Below are 21,734 nucleotides of genomic sequence, written 5' to 3' on the forward strand. Positions count from 1 at the left end.
GTTTTATGTGTATATATTTGCAAACCTTAATGATTAATCAAAACTTCCAGGCCTTTCCAATTTGGTCGTTTATGGCCTCATTCTCCCCAAGATTATAATCCCTGATATTTAATAAAAATAACGTATTTTCCCTTGGCTCCTTCAACTCACATTTACATCTCAATAAAACAAAACACCATCTGCGTGTTCCTCAAGGAAAAACAACTTGCCCCTGTTACGTATGTCTACGTATCAAGGGAAATGCTCAAATAACCAAATTCAACCTAGTTAGTTTACCGAAACATGTACAATTATGTTTTACTATAGAGGTTGCTTTTCACCATTAATACCCTGACACCGTTCCACATAATGGAAACAGTGCTCAAATTCACTGGTGTTATTTAAACGATCAAACCAAGAATCAATAACCATCAGAATCCATTATCACGATGTTTTATGATTCAGACATTCAATCTATCTTTCTCATGGCCTAATTACAGTCCAAATAAACGCCACAAATCAATGATACCCACCCAGCGAATCAGCTGCTAGTTTTTAGCATCTTTCCTGACGATTTACATACTCCTTTTAAAAATGTATTTCGAAATGTTTATCAACTTCTGAAAAGTGACTCAACAATAATGCACGCATTTCCTTCTAAAAGACACTAACCATTTTCTCCGTTACCCCCAGTCAAGACATCATTTCCGTGGCGACGGAAACCTCGCGAGTGATGTCATCAACAAGCGCTCAATCTTGACTCATTTCGCAACGATTTTCAACTCATTGTAAATAATGGTTGGCTGTCTGCAACAACAGTATTTCGGGTTCGATAAACCAAACCTAATTTATCACATCTGTTGAATCCTGAATTAGAGTTTACAACATCAATCAACATCTCTCAATTCGCTAATCTTATAAAAACATTTCGATGGACACAAATCTATCGTAATTGTTCCCCCGTTATTATTCAGAATTAATTTGATTTAAGTTACTGTCTCGTCTTTGATTTAGACTTTTTAATTACGACTCTTTTCCCAATGTATTATTCCCAACAAATCATTTAGTGAACAGACATCGTCTTGCATCAAAATCTCCGTTCTTATATTAAGTTGAATGACTTAGTCTTTCAATTTGAACCAAACAAACTATTTAAAACGTTCAGTTTATATCTTATACCAATACTAGTGACTATAACTTTCTCTGCAAAACAATTAGTTTAATTACAACCAAAAACTCAGACATATATAACTATTTTTTTACACCTCAGCTGGGAACCGAACCCTGGACTGCAGGTTGTGAGACTGTTACACTCACCACTATACCACCAATGCTATGGAACTGAGATTCTCCGCAAATAGACCCAATTTACAGTTATCTGTATTTGTTACTCCGGCATCTGAACAACAGAAAATAGCACTAATTTAAACGCCCAAAGTTTTCCCTCAATTAGGATTCTCATTAATCTCGCTCCCTTCGTATCTGACCCTTCTTTTTCTTTACCCAATTGTCACCTCTTACCTCTTCTTTCTTAAATACGTGATTTTTGTTCTTTTCTGCCTCTTTATCTCTAGCTTCCTGCAGCGTCTCTCTTAACCCACATTCCATTGTTTTCAGCTGGACCCCGGTTGGCGGTCCCCCTCCTAAATAACCTTCTTGTGTCCATTTTAGCTTTAATCCCTCCCAAACTTTCTTCATGTGCTTCCATTGTTCCTTTCCCCCTGATCTATATTCTATTTTTTTTGTTCTAGGAACTCATTAAACCTCAGCTTTGGAGTATTGGGGGTCGCCATTGTGAATTTGCTTTAATCGTAATTTAATTTAATTCAATCGGAATTTAATCGTAGTTTTAATCGGAATTCTCTCCTTCTATCTGAATATAGTTAGCATATACTTCGCCCGACGTTGATTAATACCCATGATGTATTCGAAGAGACACTGCTGCTCGTGCTCTGTCTTATCTCTGAGCTTCTCCTTAGTACGTTTTAGTTCGAGAAAAAACAAATGGGTTGGTATAGCATTTGTGGAGCGCACAACCAAGGGATCTATTATATTATTATATTATTTAGTCTCAATATTTAAATATTATATTCAGATATTATTTCAATTATACATCAGTCATTTTGTTCCTGATTATACATTTAACACAGAAGTCATAGGTACATACAACATAGAAGTTTCGGGTTTATCCAATAACCCATATTATATCATTCTATCTCTCTCTCTCTATCTAACCACCAACAATCTTAATGGAAACAATTACAACCACATTGCATTTTAATATAAACAGTTACAAATAGACAAAACAAGACAAAACATACAAATACAGGTTATATCTCTGACCCCTATCAGTCGACCCCTATCAGACCGGACTAAGCGGATTTACTGGATAGAATTCAACTCTATCCTGGATAGAATCCAATTCTATCCCCTACTGACCCCTATCGCACTGACCCCTATCAGAATTAAAATACACGTTATCTCTCTGACCCCTATCAGCCGACCCCTATCAGACCGAACTAAGCGGATTTACTGGATAGAATTTAACTCTATCCTGGATAGAATTCAATTTTATCCCCTACTGACCCCTATCGTACTGACCCCTATCAGAATTAAAATACATGTCCGACCCCTATCAGTGAACCTCTATCAGACTAGCCTCGACCGGGTCACGGGACAAAATTACAATTTCTCCCCTCGGCGCTAGGTTTAATGAATAGTAGTTAACTATCCCCTTACTGATCTCTATTCCTGACCCCTATCGGAACTATCCAGGCCTTAAAGTGATCTCTCATCAATTGAAAGCTATCAGACTGTGCTGACCGGGTCTCGGGACAAAATTACAATTTATCCCCTCGGCGCCAGATTTAATGAATAGTAATTAACTATCCCCTTACTGATATCTCATCAATGATTTATATCACTCCGGCCGTCGCCGGATTGTTACTACATATGTTCACTTCACTGTTCTTTCGACTCGTCAGCAAATTATAAATTTACACAAGAATTCATACTTACTCGGAAATACTGATCAAAATTTAGACAGACTATACGACAATATGCAAAGTTTGATTTAACAGGTTTTGCTTACCTTATTTATGGTGCACCTTTAGATCAGTTTCCCGAGTTGAGCAGAATTGTTGTCCACCCCCGAAAAGTCTTCACTCGTCCTTCGTGAATCGTCCTTCCACCAACTCACCCCCTCTCTCACACCCAATCAGCTCACTTCGACTGGACCGTTAGTTAACCATCCTCTGCTACCAAGTTCTGTTAGTAATTAGATATGTAGAAGGGTGAGCCGGTCAAGGATCGATTCAGACAAAGTGGTAAATTGTATGACAAGCGACAGTTTATTCAGAGTGAAGATATCTGGTACAGCGTAATTACGGCTCTTCCGTTAGCTCGCATAGAACAGCAGGAAAAGAGACCGTTAACATTCAGCACAGTCCTTATATGTGGAACAGAAAGTAGGTTGATTCTAGAAGATCGGATCTTTGGATTGGTTCAGGCTGGGGTGTAGTCTGTAGTCTTCCGCCATTGGCTCAGTTGTCTGTCCGTCATCGTAGAATCCTCTTCGGGCCTGTCTGTTCTTGGTCACACAATGTTCGGCTAGAAAGGAGATTATGTGTGTGCGCTGGTTTGGCAGTTAGTGTGTAATGTGGGAGCTATCCTGTAGGGGACCCAACAGGCTTTACTGTGAAAATACGTTGCTATGTGTTGTCTCAGTTATAACAATGCAATAGCAATGTAATAGCAGTATGCTGGTCACCTGCATAAGAAATAGCATTTCTTTACACAATACAAATATTAAAGTATCCCAGAAAAGTGCTAAAGAAATGGCCCACGTTAACATGAGAAGCGTGGAAGTGGGCGTATTTCCTTGTCCTTTCATCAGCCGTGATTCTGGGCAGCTCCATAATAAGAGATGTGACCGTCCCTGGTACAAAAACAATGCCTTATCCCAGAGCTCGAGTAAATAACCTTACTAAGCTGCTCCCAAATGTACTACTTCAGGACATGGAAATAGCTCTAATGACATTATGAAGGGCAATTTTGAAAAGTTGAAACTGGATTTTAAAGAGTTGATTGACTCCTCTGTTAAACACCAATAAGACCCATCATATCTGGCCCTCTGCCCTCTCTGAATCGCGGCATTGATCGCTTTAGCAGGATTCTCTCTTCACAACTGGCTACGTGATAATTGCAGCTCAATGTGTAACTTTGGTTGACAATTGCGATACCTTTTTGGAAACAAAACACATTCTATAAGGAGGATGGGATCCACCCAAATCATAAGGGATCCAGTTTCCTTTCACAGCACTATAAGGCTGCATTGAGACTAGAGGTCGACTGATTAATCTGCATTATTGGATGCCGATTACATTGCAATCCACGAGGAAACTGCGTGGCAGGCTGACCTGTTACATGAGTGCAGCAAGGAGCCACGGTACGTTGCTAGCTAGCATTAAACTTATCGTATCACTAGTTAACTGCACATGGTTTAACTAGCTTGTCCTGGGTTGCATATAGTCAATGCGGTGCCTGTTAATTTATCACCGAATCACAGCCTACTTTGACATATGTTCTCATGTTCTGAGCAAGGAACTTAAACGTTAGCTTTTTTACATGGCACATATTGCACTTTACTTTCTTCTCCAACACTATTTTTGGATTATTTAAACCAAATTGAACATGTTTCATTATTTATTTGAGACCAAATTGATTTTATTTATGTGTTATATTAAGTTAAAATAAAAGTGTTCATTCAGTATTGTTGTAATTGTCATCTCAGACATATATAAAAACGTGTGTGTGTATATACAGTATACACGCACACACAGGCTTTGTTTTTTTGGTGCTCCAATCGGTATCGGCGGTGTAAAATCATAATGGGTCGACCTCTAGTTGAGACAATTACGTAAGCCTAGCTCAGCTAATCCCTACCATTGTGACGCTGTATTGTCATAACACTTCAGCAAATATACATTACACCAGGGGCCGTCAATAGACAATATAAGTAACCTAATTTGTCCCTTTAACTGCCCTGGAATGCCTCTACTGATCCTACAGCTATTGTATGCAGTAATCATGTACCTATGAACCAGATTTATACTGTTAGCATTAAGTCTGTGTGCCCTAGGAGGAAGTCCACTGAGCAGCTCACCCTGCACTAACAAAGAACATGAGCACAGCTGCTGCTAAGATTCCCAGTAAAGCAATGAAAGCAAGTAAGCATCCCAGAAGAAAAGTGCTCAAAATAGCCCATGTTAAAAAATGTAGCTTAATTAAGAAACAAGGTTAATGAAATCAATAATTTGCTAGTAACAGATGTAGGGTTGCAAAGGGTCAGGAACGTTCCGTTAAATTTCCGGAATTCTTCTGGAAATTTTCCAGGTCAAGTTAAGCCTGGGAATTTTGTTTAAATTCATCAAAAAAGTTAGCTTATCACAGCAACCCTTTTTTGTGGGATACACAAGGCAATTATAGGTCTTGTGGTATATTTTGGTTAAACTATCCCCAAATCAGTGGACTTGCAACCCTCTGCATGCACAGTGCATACTTCCATCACATGTGCAGGGTCATCAAGTTATAGCAGCAAGCTACCTCCCCAAGCAAAGTGAGAAGAACAAGAGCACCACATTGAAGCTGCCCAGCAACACCCGTTAGGGTGGTGTTGTCATCATGTTTGACAGTTTCCTGGAGGGGAAGGAGTCTCTCCAAGAAATGGCCATATCAGTTTGCCAATAGGGACAGCCCCATCAAGAGGATCCTCCAGGATGATGTATTTTGGGAGAGTGGTAAGCAGCCTGAAACCTATAGCAGTAGCCATTGCACGGATTGAGGGAGACAATGCCATCCTGTCAATCAAGAAAAAGCGTCAAACTGTAACCAGTGCCTGCAACCTGGTTCAGGTTATCAGTCAACCTACCATGGTAGTTACAAACAATACAGGAAATCAATCAACATGTATTAATTACATCTTTACTAATGCTGCAGAAATGAGCTTGAAAGCAGTATCCAGATCCATCGGATATAGTGATCACAATATAGTAGCCATATCTAGGAAAACTTAAGTTCCAAAGGCTGGGCCTAATATAGTGTATAAGTAAGTGTATTTTGTATTGATTCCTATGTTATTGATGTAAAGAATCTGTTGGTCCGTGGTGTGTAATGAGGAGCAAACAGATACTGTACTTGACACAATTATGAAATTGCTTATTCCAGTTGATAATAAGCATTAAGAAAATGACTGAAAACTTAAATCCCTGTGGATTGATGAGGAATTGAAAAAATGGTATGGCAGCGTAGCCTAGTGGTTAGAGCGTTGGACTAGTAACCGGAAGGTTGCGAGTTCAAACCCCCGAGCTGACAAGGTACAAATCTGTCGTTCTGCCCCTGAACAGGCAGTTAACCCACTGTTCCCAGGCCGTCATTGAAAATAAGAATGTGTTCTTAACTGACTTGCCTGGTTAAATAAAGGTAAAAAAAATTTTTAAAAAAAAATGAGGCAAAAATGAACGGTAAATAAGTCTGGCTGCACAACCGATTGGCAGACTTATTGCAAATTGAGAAATCGTGGTTAAACTGAATAACAATAATTAACTACACTATGAAACAAAGACATTAAATAAAGAATGATAGTAAAAAGCTTTGGAGCACCTTAAATTATATTTTTAAATCATAATTCATTGATTCAGATGGATCAATTCATCACAACACCAACTGATAATGTCCACTACATCAATGATTTTTTTAATTGGCAAGATTAGCAAACATAGGCATGACATGCCAGTAATAAATACTGACAATATGCATCCAAGTATATCTGACCAAACTATTATAGACAAACATTGTAATTTTTCATTCTGTAAAGTTAGTGTGGAAGAGGTGAAAAATATTGTCTATCATCAATGACAAGCCACGGGGTCTGACTACTTGGGCGGAAAATGACTGAGGATAATAGAGGACGATATTGTCACTCCTATTTGCCATATTTCCAATTTAAGCCTACTAGAATGTGTGTGCCCCCAGGCTTGGAGGGAAACAAGTCATTCTGCTACCTAAGAATAGTAAAGCCTCCTTTACTGGCTCAAATAGGTAACCAATCAGCCGGTTACCAAGCATTAGTCAACTTTTGGAAACAATTGTTTGACCAGATGGAATGCTATTTTACAGTAAACAAATTAACAAGACTTTCATCACACTTATAGTGAAGGACATTCAACAAGATCAGCACTTACACAAATGACTGATTGGCTGAGAGAAAGAGACGATAAAAACATTGTGGGGGCCGTTTTGTTAGACTCCAGTGCGGCTTTTGACATTATCAACCATAGTTTGCTGCTGGAAAAATTTACGTGTTATGGCTTTACACCCCCTTTACACCCCCTGCTATACTGTGGATGAAAAGTTACCTGTCTAACAGAGCACAGAGGGTGTAATTAAACATAATCCAGGTAGAATTAGGAATTCCCCAGGGGAGGGAACGGTCTACTTTAAAAAACTCTTTACTAACGACAAGCATAAAGCCAGTGTGTCTATATAAGGGAAAGGGGAGGATACCTAATCAGTTGTACAGCTGAACATATTCAACTGAAATGTGTCTTCCTCATTTAACCCAACCCCTCTGAATCAGAGGTGCGAGGGGCTGCCATAATCGACATCACGTCGTCGGCACCCGGGGAACAGTGGGTTAACTGTCTGGCTCAGGGGCAGAACGACAGATTTTTACCTTGTCAGCGCGGGGATTCAGTAACCTTCCGGTTACTGGCCCAACCACTAGGTTACCTGCCGCCCCTATGCGGACGACTCAGCACTATACATGTCAACTTCTACAGCGACTTAAATGACTGCAACACTTAAGAGTTGCAGTTTCGTTTCAGAATGGGTGGCAAGGAATAAGTTACTCCTAAATAATTAAAAAACTAAAAGCGTTATTTGGGACAAATCATTCACTAAATCCTAAACCTCAACTAAACAATGTGGAAATGGAGCAAGTTGAGGTGACGAAACTGCTTGGAGTTACCCTAGATTGTAAACTGTCATGGTCAAATCATATTGATATAACAGTAGCTAAGATGGGGAGAAGTTGGTCTATAATAAAGCACTGCTCTACCTTATTAACAGCACTATCAAAAAGACAGGTTCTACAGGCCCTAGTTGTCGCACGTGGACTACTGTTCAGTCGTGAGGTCAGGTGCCACAAAGAGGGACTTAGGAAAATTGCAATTGGCTCAAAACAGGGCAGCACGGCTAGCCCTTGGAGGTACACATTAATAACATGCACGTCGATCTCTCATGGCTCAAAGTGGAGGAGAGAGTGACTTAATCACTACTTGTATTTGAGAGAGGTATTAACATGTTGAATGCACCGAGCGGTCTGTTAAACTATTGGCACACAGCTCAGACCCCACAAGACATGCCACCAGAGGTCTCTTAAAGGTCCAAGTGCAGAGCAGACTATGGGAGAAGCACAGTACTACATAGAGCCATGAATACATGGAACTATGTAACTCATGCAAAGAAAACTATGAAAATACACCTTATGGAACAGCAGGGACTGTGAAGCAACTCAAACATAGGCACAGACACATGTATATATACACACACGGTAACATACACACCATACAGACATAGATTCTGTGTTGTAGATATGTGGTAGTAGAGTAGGAGCCTGAGGGCATTCTGCTGTGAATGTATTGTAATGTTTTTAAAATTGTACAAGTGCCTTCATTTGACTGGACCCCAGGAAGACTATCTGCTGCCAACGGAGCTCCATCATAAATACACACACCTGGCAGGAGATGAGGGAGAGGTTCTCCTGCTCGTCCACCAGCACCAGGTTCTTGAGGGGGCGTGGCTGGGAGAAGAAATCTCCCTCCAGGGGCATGGCAGAGGAGAATTCTGGCTCTTCATCGTCATCTCCAAGATGGGCTATCTGGTAAAGGTAACTAGCAGAGAGAGAAGGGAGGAGACTATGAACACACCGATTCACACAGAAGAGCAAGATGATAAAGATGGATGTCTCAGTAATGTGTGGTATTGAGGGGGATTCTAGCTAAATGAATGACTTACTGGTTGCCGAACTCTGAAGAGACAAATAAGAAGCCGGTCTTCAGCACACACATGGCTGTGGCTACAGGGATGGTGTCAAAGTACTTCATCCTCATCTCTGTAAATGTTTTTGAATGAGAAGGAATCCCATCATGTGAACACGGACCTGTGTGTGTGCTGAGATCAGGTGTTTATGCTATATTCATGTTGTCAGAGAAGAGACATGAAGACTCATCACTTCAACAGCACTCTTTGCTGCCCTCCCCCAGTTTCTATCTCAGACTGCACACTGCTGCCCTCACCATCTCCTCATCTGTCTCCAGGGTGACCTTGAAGATGTCCCCCTGCTCCATTTGGGCCAGGAAAAAGAACATGGACTTGGTCTTGTGGGTGGCTGAGCAGACGAAGATCATGCCTCTCTCAGAATCATCCAGGTCATTCTGTGTTTAGGGCAAAATAAAGAATGAGGGCACTGTGTGGATAGTACCAATAACTTAAAACTGATCCATACAAACATTCACAAATTCAACACGACTGGTCTGGTTAGCCAAGTCCTTTGTTAGTACATTTTTTACAGAAACTCACCCTTCTGCGTGGGATGGGACAGCGAATGTCAGGCTGATTGCCAAAGTTTTTGTAGGTAATGTAGTTCTCTGAACAGATGAAAACTCCACTGGGACCATGAGAGCCTCCAGGAACTGGACAAAAGAGGGGGTTATGATGACAATGTTTACACTAGGGATGCAAATTAACTGACCCTCATTAACCGGTCAACAAACTTTTTTTCCCCAAACAGTAAAATACTATCAGAGACCTGTATATAATGATGAGATGCTTGTCTCCGCCTTAACAATACGAGTTATTCCAAGGTGGGGAGGCAGGCGACAAGTTTAGGCCCAAAATAAAGACCAAACGCATTGGGATTATTTGGGACCAATTCTGGTCGTGAGCGAAACCTCTCGCTTCGCCTCTTCCTCACCGATACCAAGCACACATACAACGTTTTTCATTTAAGAGTTTAACAGAAACATGCAACAATAGAAAACCTACAGTCCTCCAGTCAAAAGACTACAGCCTATTACTAAACATGCAACTGCTGTAATGAAGCAGCTACTAAAACATACATTTTCAAACATTATCAAAAAGCAATTCATGGAAAAACAGTTCTAAACAGCACATGTAACAAATCAGTTACAAATTTAGAAAGAGGGGAATTTAATAGTAACTAGGATTCGGAAAGTATTCAGACCCCTTGACTTCCGCCAATCTACATACCATACCCCATAATGACAAAGCAAAAACAGTTTGTTTTTTTAAGTATATGGAAATATCACATTTACATAAGTATTCAGACCCTTTACTCATTACTTTGCTGAATCACCAGTCTTCTTGGGTATGACGCTACAAACTTGGCACACCTATATTTGGTGGAGCTCCTCCCATTCTTCGCTGCATATCCTCTCAAGCTGTCAGGTTGGATGGGGAGCGTCAATGCAGTTATTTTCAAGTCTCTTCAGAGATATTCGATCAGGTTAAAATGTGGGCTCTGGCTGGGCTACTCAAGAACTTTCAGAGACTTGACCCGAAGCCACTCCTGCGTTGTCTTGGCTGTGTGCTTAGGGTTGTTGTCCTGTTGGAAGGTGAACATTCGCCCCAGTCTGAGGTCCTGAGCGCTCTGGAGCAGGTTTTCATCAAGGATCTCTTTCCTTTGATCCTGACTAGTCTCCCAGTCCCTGCCACTATAAAACATCCCCATAGCATGCTGCCACCACGCTTCACCTTAGGGATGGTGCCAGGTTTCCTCCAGACATGACACTTCAGGCCAATGAGTTCAAGCAGGATTTCATCAGACCATGGAATCTTGTTTCTCATGGTCAGAGTCCTTTAGGTGCCTTTTGGCAAACTCCGAACTGGCTGTCATGTGCCTTTTACTGAGGAGAGACTTCTGTCTGGCCATTCTACCGTAAAGGCCTGATTGGTAGAGTGCTGCAGGGTGCACCTGAGTTCAAATTCGAGTCTCATAGCAAAGGTCTGAATACTTATGTAAATACGGTATCTGTTTTTATTTTTAATAAATGTGCAAATGTCATTATCGGGTATTGTGTGTAGATTGAGGGAAAACGTTTTAATTAATATATTTTATTACAAGGCTGTAACATAACAAAATGTGGAAAAAGTCAAGGGCTCTGAATACTTTCCGAATGCACCACATGTGTACAACTTCATGAGCTGGATTGCTCGTTGTCGCAATTGTTTTATTTTCTTTAGAAGGTCAGTGTCTGCTGGGTATTGGATGCAGCCTCTCCAGTGGGGTCATTGTCAGCTTCCTGGACGGAGGTAGAAGTAATAGGTCACATGCTGTGGGTCAGTGGAAACAAAGAGGACGGGATGCGGATTTACAGGACAGCTGTAGTAGCAGAGCAGCTGTGTGGGGATCAGAGGTGTCTAAGCTCTCTCCAGTGGTTTGTCAGAGAAGAGACATGAAGACTCATCATTTCAACAACACTTGGGTGGGTAGAGAGCGAATAAAGTAGCAGCACATCTGAGTCTGTGTAAAGAAGTCCAGGTATGTGGAACGTAACAAGAGTGCATGAGCCAATTCACATATCATAGGGGTCAGTGCTGGGCTCTCACCTCATAGTCAGTCTCTAGACAGGCAAACATTGGGTTCTCAAAGCCCACGTCCACTCCTACCACGTGGTACACCAGCAGGTTGGCCTTGTGAGCCTCCAGGGGAGAGGAGATGGTGAGACGTGCTGCTGCATCTTTGTTCAGGATGTATACCAGCTTCTGCTTCTCAATGGCACTTGGAAACACAGAGGTAATCAGTAAACTACAACACCTGGAAACAAATATGTAAATCAGTAAACTACAACTCGGAGATGAAAACCGTCCATTGCAATAGGGGATTAGCCCATCAAGTCACAGATGTCAACAACAAAAAATTACCGCTATCAACACTTTCCAAAACAATCTCTCACAGTTCTCGGAGCTTATTTACCCATCATGACTGCCCTGCCCTTGGGGTCGACGGCAAGGAACTGTCCAGGGATGATGCGACGACAGCCACTCTTGCCAAAGGTCTCCTGATGGATCTTCTCAAACGGGTTATTGGAAAGGTGGTACTCCAGGATCACGATGAGGCCCGAGTCACTGCCCACCACAATGTAGACTAGGGATGAAAAGCACAAATGTCTCAAGAGATTTCAAAATCAGAGCTTTTCAACCACATACATAGAAAATATGAATCTACATTACACACAGCAACTACTCTTTTGACGCCAAGATTGAGTCATATCTATATACCAAAATGCAATCTCAGGTGTACAGGCAGACACACATACATAACACACACCTTTAGTTCCTCCAGTCAGCCTGAAGGCCATAAGGGAGCAGATATTGCCAAACACCTCCATGGTGAGCAGGGTATGAACCTTCCCTATGTTGGCATCTAGACGCAGGACCTCAATGATCTTCCCCCCCAGAAACAACTATCTCCTGCATCTTGGTTCCCGCAAGGCAAGTCAATAAATATTCCCAAAAATGATCATATGTGACATCAATTTGATACAGTATATACACTCAGGGTGAAAGTAGATTTCTTCCTGGTACGGGACCTCTTAAGTGTGCACACACTTGTACTTTTCTGTGTTTGATTCTAAACATAGCATTACATATAGAATCCATATGAATTTAATAGGATCTCTGTGGGCCTAATAGTAAAGATTAGTAATTTAAATCAAACATGTATTACCTTTAAAATGTGGCATTACCAAAAACCAGTTATGATGATGTTTTCATCTGATTGTCAAACAATAATTTCAAAAGGCACCTGTAAGCCTGGCTACCTACCCACTTTTGTACACAAAAATAATTCCAGCATCCATACAGTGCACTGTGCACCTACCATTTTAGAAATGCAAACATCTTACAAAACACCAAAAAGGTTAATGAATGACATTCAGTGATGGCCTTTCATCAAGCATACACTTGCAACCTGAATTGCTGCATCAACTGCACGTTCAAGTCCATTCGCTCATTTTCAATGTGACTGACATGCAGTAATGATAGTGTGAAAGCTTCCAGTTCTTGGCATATACGTTTTAATTGTGATAGGCTCATGGTCAACCGGTATGGTGTAGCTACACTATTTATTCTGCCATTACTCTGTTTCGGCTTACTTTCACCCCATATAAACACTCAGGGATGAGCGAGCACAAGAGGGGATGTTACACTAATTGCCCAAAAGTATGTGGACACCTGCCCATTAATATGAAGTTGGTCCCCCCTTTGCTGCTATAACAGCCTCCACTCTTCTGGGAAGGCTTTCCACTAGATGTTGGAACATTGCTGCAGGGACTTGCTTCCATTCAGCCACAAGAGCATTAGTGAGGTCGGGCACTGATGTTGGGTGATTAGGCCTGGCTTGCAGTCGGTGATCCAATTCATCCCAAGGGAGTTTAATGGGGTTGAGGTCAGGAATCTGTGCAGGCCAGTCAAGTTCTTCCACACTGATCTCGATAAACCATTTCTGTATGGACCTTGCATTGTTATGCTGACATAAGAAAAGGCCTTCCCCAAACTGGGCATGGTGATCTTGGGCTTGTGTTGCAGCTGCTCGGGAATGGAAATTCATTTCATGAAGCTCTCGAAGAACAGTTATTGTGCTGACGTTGCTTCCAGGGGCAGTTTGGAACTTGGTAGTGAGTGTTGCAACCAAGGACAGACGTTTTTTTAAGTGATACAGCACTCGGCGGTCCCATTCTGTGAGTTTGTGTAGCCTATCACTGCTCATAGACATTTCCACTTCACAATAACAGAACTGACTTGTTGGAAAGCTGCCATGGTTTGAAAGTCAATGAGCTCTTCAGTAAAACCATTCTACTGACAATATTTGTCTATGGAGATTGCATGGCTGTGTGCTCGATTTTATACACCTGTCAGCAACGGGTGAGGCTGAAGTAGCCGAAAGGGTGTCCAGATACTTTTGTATATAATGTGTATGTACCTGAGAAGTTGCCATGGATGGCGTGGGTGACGCCAGCAGCAGGGTCAGGTTATACAGAAACAGTGTCTTTTTCGCAACCTTCAGGTGCAGGTGAAATAGGCCACAGCTGTGGGAGAAAGGATTAGTAAATTGTTGCACACAAAAAAGTTTAGCATTGTTGGAAGTGTTAAAACATAACTAGCAACGTAGCTTTTATATGACAGGGTATCAATTGGCTAGAGACCTCAGCTCTCATAATGCAACAAAGTAATGATCGTCGTTGATACTGCACACTCATTTGCAAGAAAAGCATTTCGTCATCTGTTGACGATAGTTAACTAGTCAACATTGATTACAAACAAAACCATAACTATTTAGCTAAGTTAGACTACTGTAGCTAGCTAAGGTTAGCAAGCTACAGTAACTTTGTTAAGTGGATTGTACACAAACCCACTGGTCGCTGCTGCAACTAGCCAGGTCCGACTTTACCAAGGAAAACACAAGAATAACAGGAGCCTACCATTACAAAAATACTTTACGAAATAGACAAAGCAACTTTGCAATACTTAACTTGCATACTATCTTTAAAAAAAACAGCTACGGTGCTAAGCTTTCATTCAGCCAGTCGTCTACCCAAAACCGGTCATCTTCAAAATTGAGAAACACGTAACCATTTTTCTATTGATATATTTTATTTTCAATATTGTATTTTGGGGATACTGTATGCAAATGATTTACGGTGTAGCATCTGGGATGAAGCTAATATCAACTTGATGACAAATTTCATTCACATAGTGAATGTAATGATACTTTTACGGGTAAACGCTTGCTGTCGATCGTGGGTCCTTCATGATCTGCGACGTCATTAAACAAATTCGGTCCACAACGTGCCTGAAACCTAGCGACACAATAAGGACGTGACATGGAGTTCAAAGATATAAAATAAAATGTATATGGCGTATCTATCTAAAATCTGCTATCAATTGTTTAAATTAACAAAAATAAAATGAAAAAGCGGCCAACAGCAACACATTTAACAGTTGACACTATTCCACTAGGTGGCGACAATGCATATGCTTTGCTTAGAAGCTGAGGTGGCTCAGTGGGATGAAATATGCAGACAAATACAGGAACTATGATGCAGGTAGTCAGTGCAGACTCGGAAAAATATCCCCCTCATAAAACTACACAACGTGTTAGAATAAATCACTAGCTCACAAAAACGAAATGTAAATATTAGAATATAGATAGAATATGTGTAGTAGCATATACATTCTTTGGTAAAAGTTAAATGTACATAATGAAGAGCCGCCTATAGCAGGTCCCCAAACTCGGTCCTATTGTCCATTGCTCGTGTTTCTTGGCCCAAGCAAGTCTTTAATTATTGGTATCTTTTAGTGGTTTCTTTGCAGCAATTCAACCACGAAGGACTGATTCACACGGTCTCCTCTGAACAGTTGATGTTTAGATGTGTCTGTTACTTGAACTCTGTGAAGCATTTGTTTGGGCTGGAATTTAAGGCTGGTAGCTCTAATGAACTTACACTCTGAAGCAGAGGTAACTCTGGGTCTTCCTTTCCTGTGGTAGTCCTCATGATAGCCAGTTTCATAATCGTACTTGATGGTTTTTGGGACTGCACTTGAAGACATTTTCAATTTCATCATCAATTTCAAGTTCTTGAAATTTTCCATATTGACCGACCTTCATGTCATAAAATAATGATGGACTATCATTTATCTTTGCTTATTTGCGCTGTTCTTGCCATTATATGGACTTGGTCTTTTACCAAATAGGGCTATCTTCTGTAAACCACCCCTACCTTGTCACACAACTGATTGGCCCAAACGCAAATTCCACAAATGTACTTTTAACAAGGCACACATGTTAATTGAAATGCATTCCAGGTGACTACCTCATGAAGCTGGTTGATGCCAATAGTTTGCAAAACTGTCATCAGGGTGGCAACTTTGAAGAATCTCAAATAAAATAAAATATTGATTTTGATTTGTTAAACACTATTTTGGTTACTACATGATTCAATGTGTTATTTCATAGTTTTGATGTCTTCACTATTTATTCTACAATGTAGAAAATAGTACAAATAAAGAAAACCCCATGAATGAGTAGGTGTGTCCAAACTTTTTACTAGTAATGTATTTAATCATAATCATCATCATTAATCTGTTATTTGCGCATGCCTGTATTTTCAGGACAGTGCCCGCGTCTTGATGAACATGATGAAACTACAGTTCCCTTGAAGCACACCACTTACCATGGAGTTACCGAATTCACACAGCTGTGGCATTGAAAAGAACGTGTATGCAGTGATGCTAATTTAGCAATTTTGTTGCTAGATTTAGCAACTTTTCAGAGTACCCTGGCAACCTTTTTTTCAAACAGCATCTAGTCACAACACACGTCCTGGCAGCAAAAGTGCATTGTGAGTGATGTCAGCAGCAGGCCAGCAGTAATTTCAGCAAATTAAAAATCATTGTTGGCTGACTGCAACAGCAGTAGTATGCGTTCGTCGAGACAAACCCAATGAATATAGTTGGTCACAAATGTTTGATCTTCAACAGAACTTAAAACATCAATCAACATGTCTCAATCAAAATTGTACAGCCAGAAGTACAGAAAAGAGTGGGAGTCTGTACCTGAATTTAAAGGGTGGCTGAAGCCAGTAATTGGGGATGATTGTCGGGCATACTGTGCGTACTGCTGATCAAACATGCTTGCAAAAATGTATGACATCAATAAACATTGTGCTACAGCAAAGCATATAAATAAATCAAAACCCTACAACCCCACAACTCAGTCTACATTACCACAGTTGATTAAGAAAGTGGATGACTGCAAAAGCGCAGAAGCTACTATGGCAATGGCCACTGCAGAGCATTGTTCGCTGCTAGCATGCGACCATTTAGGTATGGCTTGCAAAGCTGCCTTTTCAGATTCTGTGGCAGCAACAAACTTCCAAATGCACCGCACCAAGTGCACAGAAATGATTAGGGGAGTACTGGCTCCTTATTTTCCCAAAAATGTGCATTGCCCAATTTGGTACTCATCCGCTGTGTGTGCCAGTCTTTACAATTGGTTGTCTGTCGCAGCATCCAAAGAAACCATCCCTAGGAGTGTTGAGTACTTAATCAGGGAAACCTACAACAGGGTTTACATTTCCCCAAAACGGCGCGAGAAGTACAAAGCAGTGTATGCCACCATTAATTGTGGCCAGAAACCCCTGCAGATCACCAAAGTGTGTGCCACACGTTGGCTATCGATTGAGCCTGCGGTACCTCGTATATTGAGCCAGTGGGAAGAACTGAAACTCCACTTTGAGTTGACCAAGGCCTTTGAGCGTTGCTACATGGTGGATGTGCTCCACGCCATGTACATGGATAAGACCAACTATGTCTACCTGACATTCTTGAAATCAACCCTGTCTGACGTACAAGTTGCAGTGAAGTCATTTGAGCCAGAGCAAACAGATCCTGTCAAGCTTTTGGACAATGTGGTACACCTCTTAACATCAATTTGCAGTAGAGTAGTCAACCCAATGGTAAAAATGGGTGTCCTGACGGATGCCATTGATGGACATCTCAGTCCATCACCATACCTTCGGTACCTTTTCGAGAGCACGGTGTACCAACTCAGTCTTGCGCCAGAGGACAAAAAGGTCATTCGGAGACAGTGTATCAACTAAATTGTTGCTTTAAGCAAGGAGCTGCAAGCAAGGCTCCCAAACAACCTTGAAGCCTTGCGAAACATGGCCTTGTTCAGTGTTAAGGAAACGCTAAAGCACAATAAGGGCACCACTGAAATGATTAAAGTAGCTGAGCTACTGGGATACCAGCCCCAAACAATTGATACAATTGTTTCCCAATGGAGAAACATCCATCTGTTTAGGTGGGACTCAACTGAAAATACAGTCAATAACTACACGGACTCTTCCGTGTAAATCCATTTGAAGAACTGTGCAAAGCTGCACTCGCTGTCCTCTCCTTGCCACACTCAAATGCGGAGGTTGAACAGCTGTTCAGCCAAATGAGTGTGGTCAAGTCAAAGTTAAGAAATAGAATGTCACTGCACACTCTCAACTCCATACTCCTGGTGCGGTATGGACTGAAGTGGCTGGTGATACCTGTTACCAGCATAAACTACCCAGTAAAGTTCTGCATCAAATCAAATCAAATCAAATTGTATTTGTCACATACACATGGTTAGCAGATGGTAATGCGAGTGTAGCGAAATGCTTGTGCTTCTAGTTCCGACAATGCAGTAATAACCAACAAGTAATCTAACTAACAATTCCTAAACTACTGTCTTATACACAGTGTAAGGGGGTAAAGAATATGTACATAAGGATATATGAATGAGTGATGGTACAGAGCAGCATAGGCAAGATGGATGGTATAGGCAAGATAGATGGTATCGAGTACAGTATATACATATGAGATGAGTATGTAAACAAAGTGGCATAGTTAAAGTGGCTAGTGATACATGTATTACATAAGGATGCAGTCGATGATATAGAGTACAGTATATACGTATGCATATGAGATGAATAATGTAGGGTAAGTAACATTATATAAGGTAGCATTGTTTAAAGTGGCTAGTGATATATTTACATCATTTCCCATCAATTCCCATTATTAAAGTGGCTGGAGTTGAGTCAGTGTCAGTGTGTTGGCAGCAGCCACTCAATGTTAGTGGTGGCTGTTTAACAGTCTGATGGCCTTGAGATAGACGCTGTTTTTCAGTCTCTCGGTCCCAGCTTTGATGCACCTGTACTGACCTTGCCTTCTGGATGATAGCGGGGTGAACAGGCAGTGGCTCGGGTGGTTGATGTCCTTGATGATCTTTATGGCCTTCCTGTAACATCGGGTGGTGTAGGTGTCCTGGAGGGCAGGTAGTTTGCCCCCGGTGATGCGTTGTGCAGACCTCACTACCCTCTGGAGAGCCTTACGGTTGAGGGCGGAGCAGTTGCCGTACCAGGCGGTGATACAGCCCGCCAGGATGCTCTCGATTGTGCATCTGTAGAAGTTTGTGAGTGCTTTTGGTGACAAGCCGAATTTCTTCAGCCTCCTGAGGTTGATGCTGTCTGTGTGAGTGGACCAATTCAGTTTGTCTGTGATGTGTATGCCGAGGAACTTAAAACTTGCTACCCTCTCCACTACTGTTCCATCGATGTGGATAGGGGGGTGTTCCCTCTGCTGTTTCCTGAAGTCCACAATCATCTCCTTAGTTTTATTGACGTTGAGTGTGAGGTTATTTTCCTGACACCACACTCCGAGGGCCCTCACCTCCTCCCTGTAGGCCGTCTCGTTCTTGTTGGTAATCAAGCCTACCACTGTTGTGTCGTCCGCAAACTTGATGATTGAGTTGGAGGCGTGCGTGGCCACACAGTCGTGGGTGAACAGGGAGTACAGGAGAGGGCTCAGAACGCACCCTTGTGGGGCCCCAGTGTTGAGGATCAGCGGGGAGGAGATGTTGTTGCCTACCCTCACCACCTGGGGGCGGTCCGTCAGGAAGTCCAGTACCCAGTTGCACAGGGCGGGGTCGAGACCCAGGGTCTCGAGCTTGATGACGAGCTTGGAGGGTACTATGGTGTTGAATGCCGAGCTGTAGTCGATGAACAGCATTCTCACATAGGTATTCCTCTTGTCCAGATGGGTTAGGGCAGTGTGCAGTGTGGTTGAGATTGCATCGTCTGTGGACCTATTGGGGCGGTAAGCAAATTGGAGTGGGTCTAGGGTATCAGGTAGGGTGGAGGTGATATGGTCCTTGACTAGTCTCTCAAAGCCGTTCATGATGACGGAATTGAGTGCTACGGGGCGGTAGTCGTTTAGCTCAGTTACCTTAGCTTTCTTGGGAACAGGAACAATGGTGGCCCTCTTGAAGCATGTGGGAACAGCAGACTGGTATAGGGATTGATTGAATATGTCCGTAAACACACCGGCCAGCTGGTCTGCGCATGCTCTGAGGGCGCGGCTGGGGATGCCGTCTGGGCCTGCAGCCTTGCGAGGCTTAACACATTTAAATGTCTTACTCACCTCGGCTGCAGTGAAGGAGAGACCGCATGTTTTCGTTGCAGGCCGTGTCAGTGGCACTGTATTGTCCTCAAAGCGGGCAAAAAAGTTATTTAGTCTGCCTGGGAGCAAGATATCCTAGTCCGTGACTGGGCTGGATTTCTTCCTGTAGTCCGTGATTGACTCTAGACCCTGCCACATGCCTCTTGTGCCTGAGCCGTTGAATTGAGATTCTACTTTGTCTCTGTACTGACGCTTAGCTTGTTTGATAGCCTTGCGGAGGGAATAGCTGCACTGTTTGTGTTCGGTCATGTTCCCAGACACCTTGCCCTGATTAAAAGCAGTGGTTCGCGCTTTCAGTTTCACGCGAATGCTGCCATCAATCCACGGTTTCTGGTTAGGGAATGTTTTAATCGTTGCTATGGGAACAACATCTTCAACGCACATTCTAATGAACTCGCACACCGAATCAGCGTATTCGTCAATGTTGTTATCTGACGCAATACGAAACATATCCCAGTCCACGTGATGGAAGCAGTCTTGGAGTGTGGAGTCAGCTTGGTCGGACCAGCGTTGGACAGAGCCTCCTGTTTTAGTTTCTGTCTGTAGGCAGGGATCAACAAAATGGAGTCGTGGTCAGCTTTTCCGAAAGGGGGGCGGGGCAGGGCCTTATATGCGTCGCGGGAGTTAGAGTAACAATGATCCAAGGTTTTTCCACCCCTGGTTGCGCAATCGATATGCTGATAAAATTTAGGGAGTCTTGTTTTCAGATTAGCCTTGTTAAAATCCCCAGCTACAATGAATGCAGCCTCCGGATAAATGGTTTCCAGTTTGCAAAGAGTTAAATAAAGTTCGTTCAGAGCCATTGATGTGTCTGCTTGGGGGGGATATATACGGCTGTGATTATAATCGAAGAGAATTCTCTTGGTAGATAATGCGGTCTACATTTGATTGTGAGGAATTCTAAATCAGGTGAACAGAAGGATTTGAGTTGCTGTATGTTTCTTTCATCACACCATGTCTCGTTAGCCATAAGGCATACGCCCCCGCCCCTCTTCTTACCGGAAAGGTGTTTGTTTCTGTCGGCGCGATGCGTGGAGAAACCCGTTGGCTGCACCGCTTCGGATAGCGTCTCTCCAGTGAGCCATGTTTCCATGAAGCACAGAATGTTACAGTCTCTGATGTCCCTCTGGAATGCTACCCTTGCTCGGATTTCATCAACCTTGTTGTCAAGAGACTGGACATTGGCAAGAAGAATGCTAGGGAGTGGTGCACGGTGTGCCCGTCTCCGGAGTCTGAACAGAAGACCGCCTCGTTTCCCTCTTTTTCGGAGTCGTTTTTTTGGGTCGCTGCATGCGATCCATTCCGTTGTCCTGTTTGTAAGGCAGAAAACAGGATCCGCGTCGCGAAAAACATATTCTTGGTCGTACTGATGGTGAGTTGACGCTGATCTTATATTCAGTAGTTCTTCTCGACTGTATGTAATGAAACCTAAGATGACCTGGGGTACTAATGTTTGGCACCATAGCAGCATACAGCTTTAAAACTTCTTGCAGATCATTGGGACGCTAGCGTCCCATCTGGCCAACATCCGGTGAAATTGCAGAGCGCAAAATTCAAATTAAATTACTATAAATATTTAACTTTCATGAAATCACAAGTGCAATACCTCAAGATGAAGCTTAACT

The 21,734-nt window shown here is 42.2% G+C and overlaps 1 pseudogene; it reads right to left on the reverse strand.

The window, feature by feature from the left end:
* LOC115109786 (splicing factor 3B subunit 3-like) overlaps window positions 1–21,734 on the reverse strand; it is an 82,216-nt pseudogene that overhangs the window by 32,619 nt on the left and 27,863 nt on the right.

Source organism: Oncorhynchus nerka, linkage group LG25 (assembly GCF_034236695.1).
Source record: "Oncorhynchus nerka isolate Pitt River linkage group LG25, Oner_Uvic_2.0, whole genome shotgun sequence".
In the NCBI taxonomy this organism is placed as follows: Eukaryota; Metazoa; Chordata; class Actinopteri; order Salmoniformes; family Salmonidae; genus Oncorhynchus; species Oncorhynchus nerka.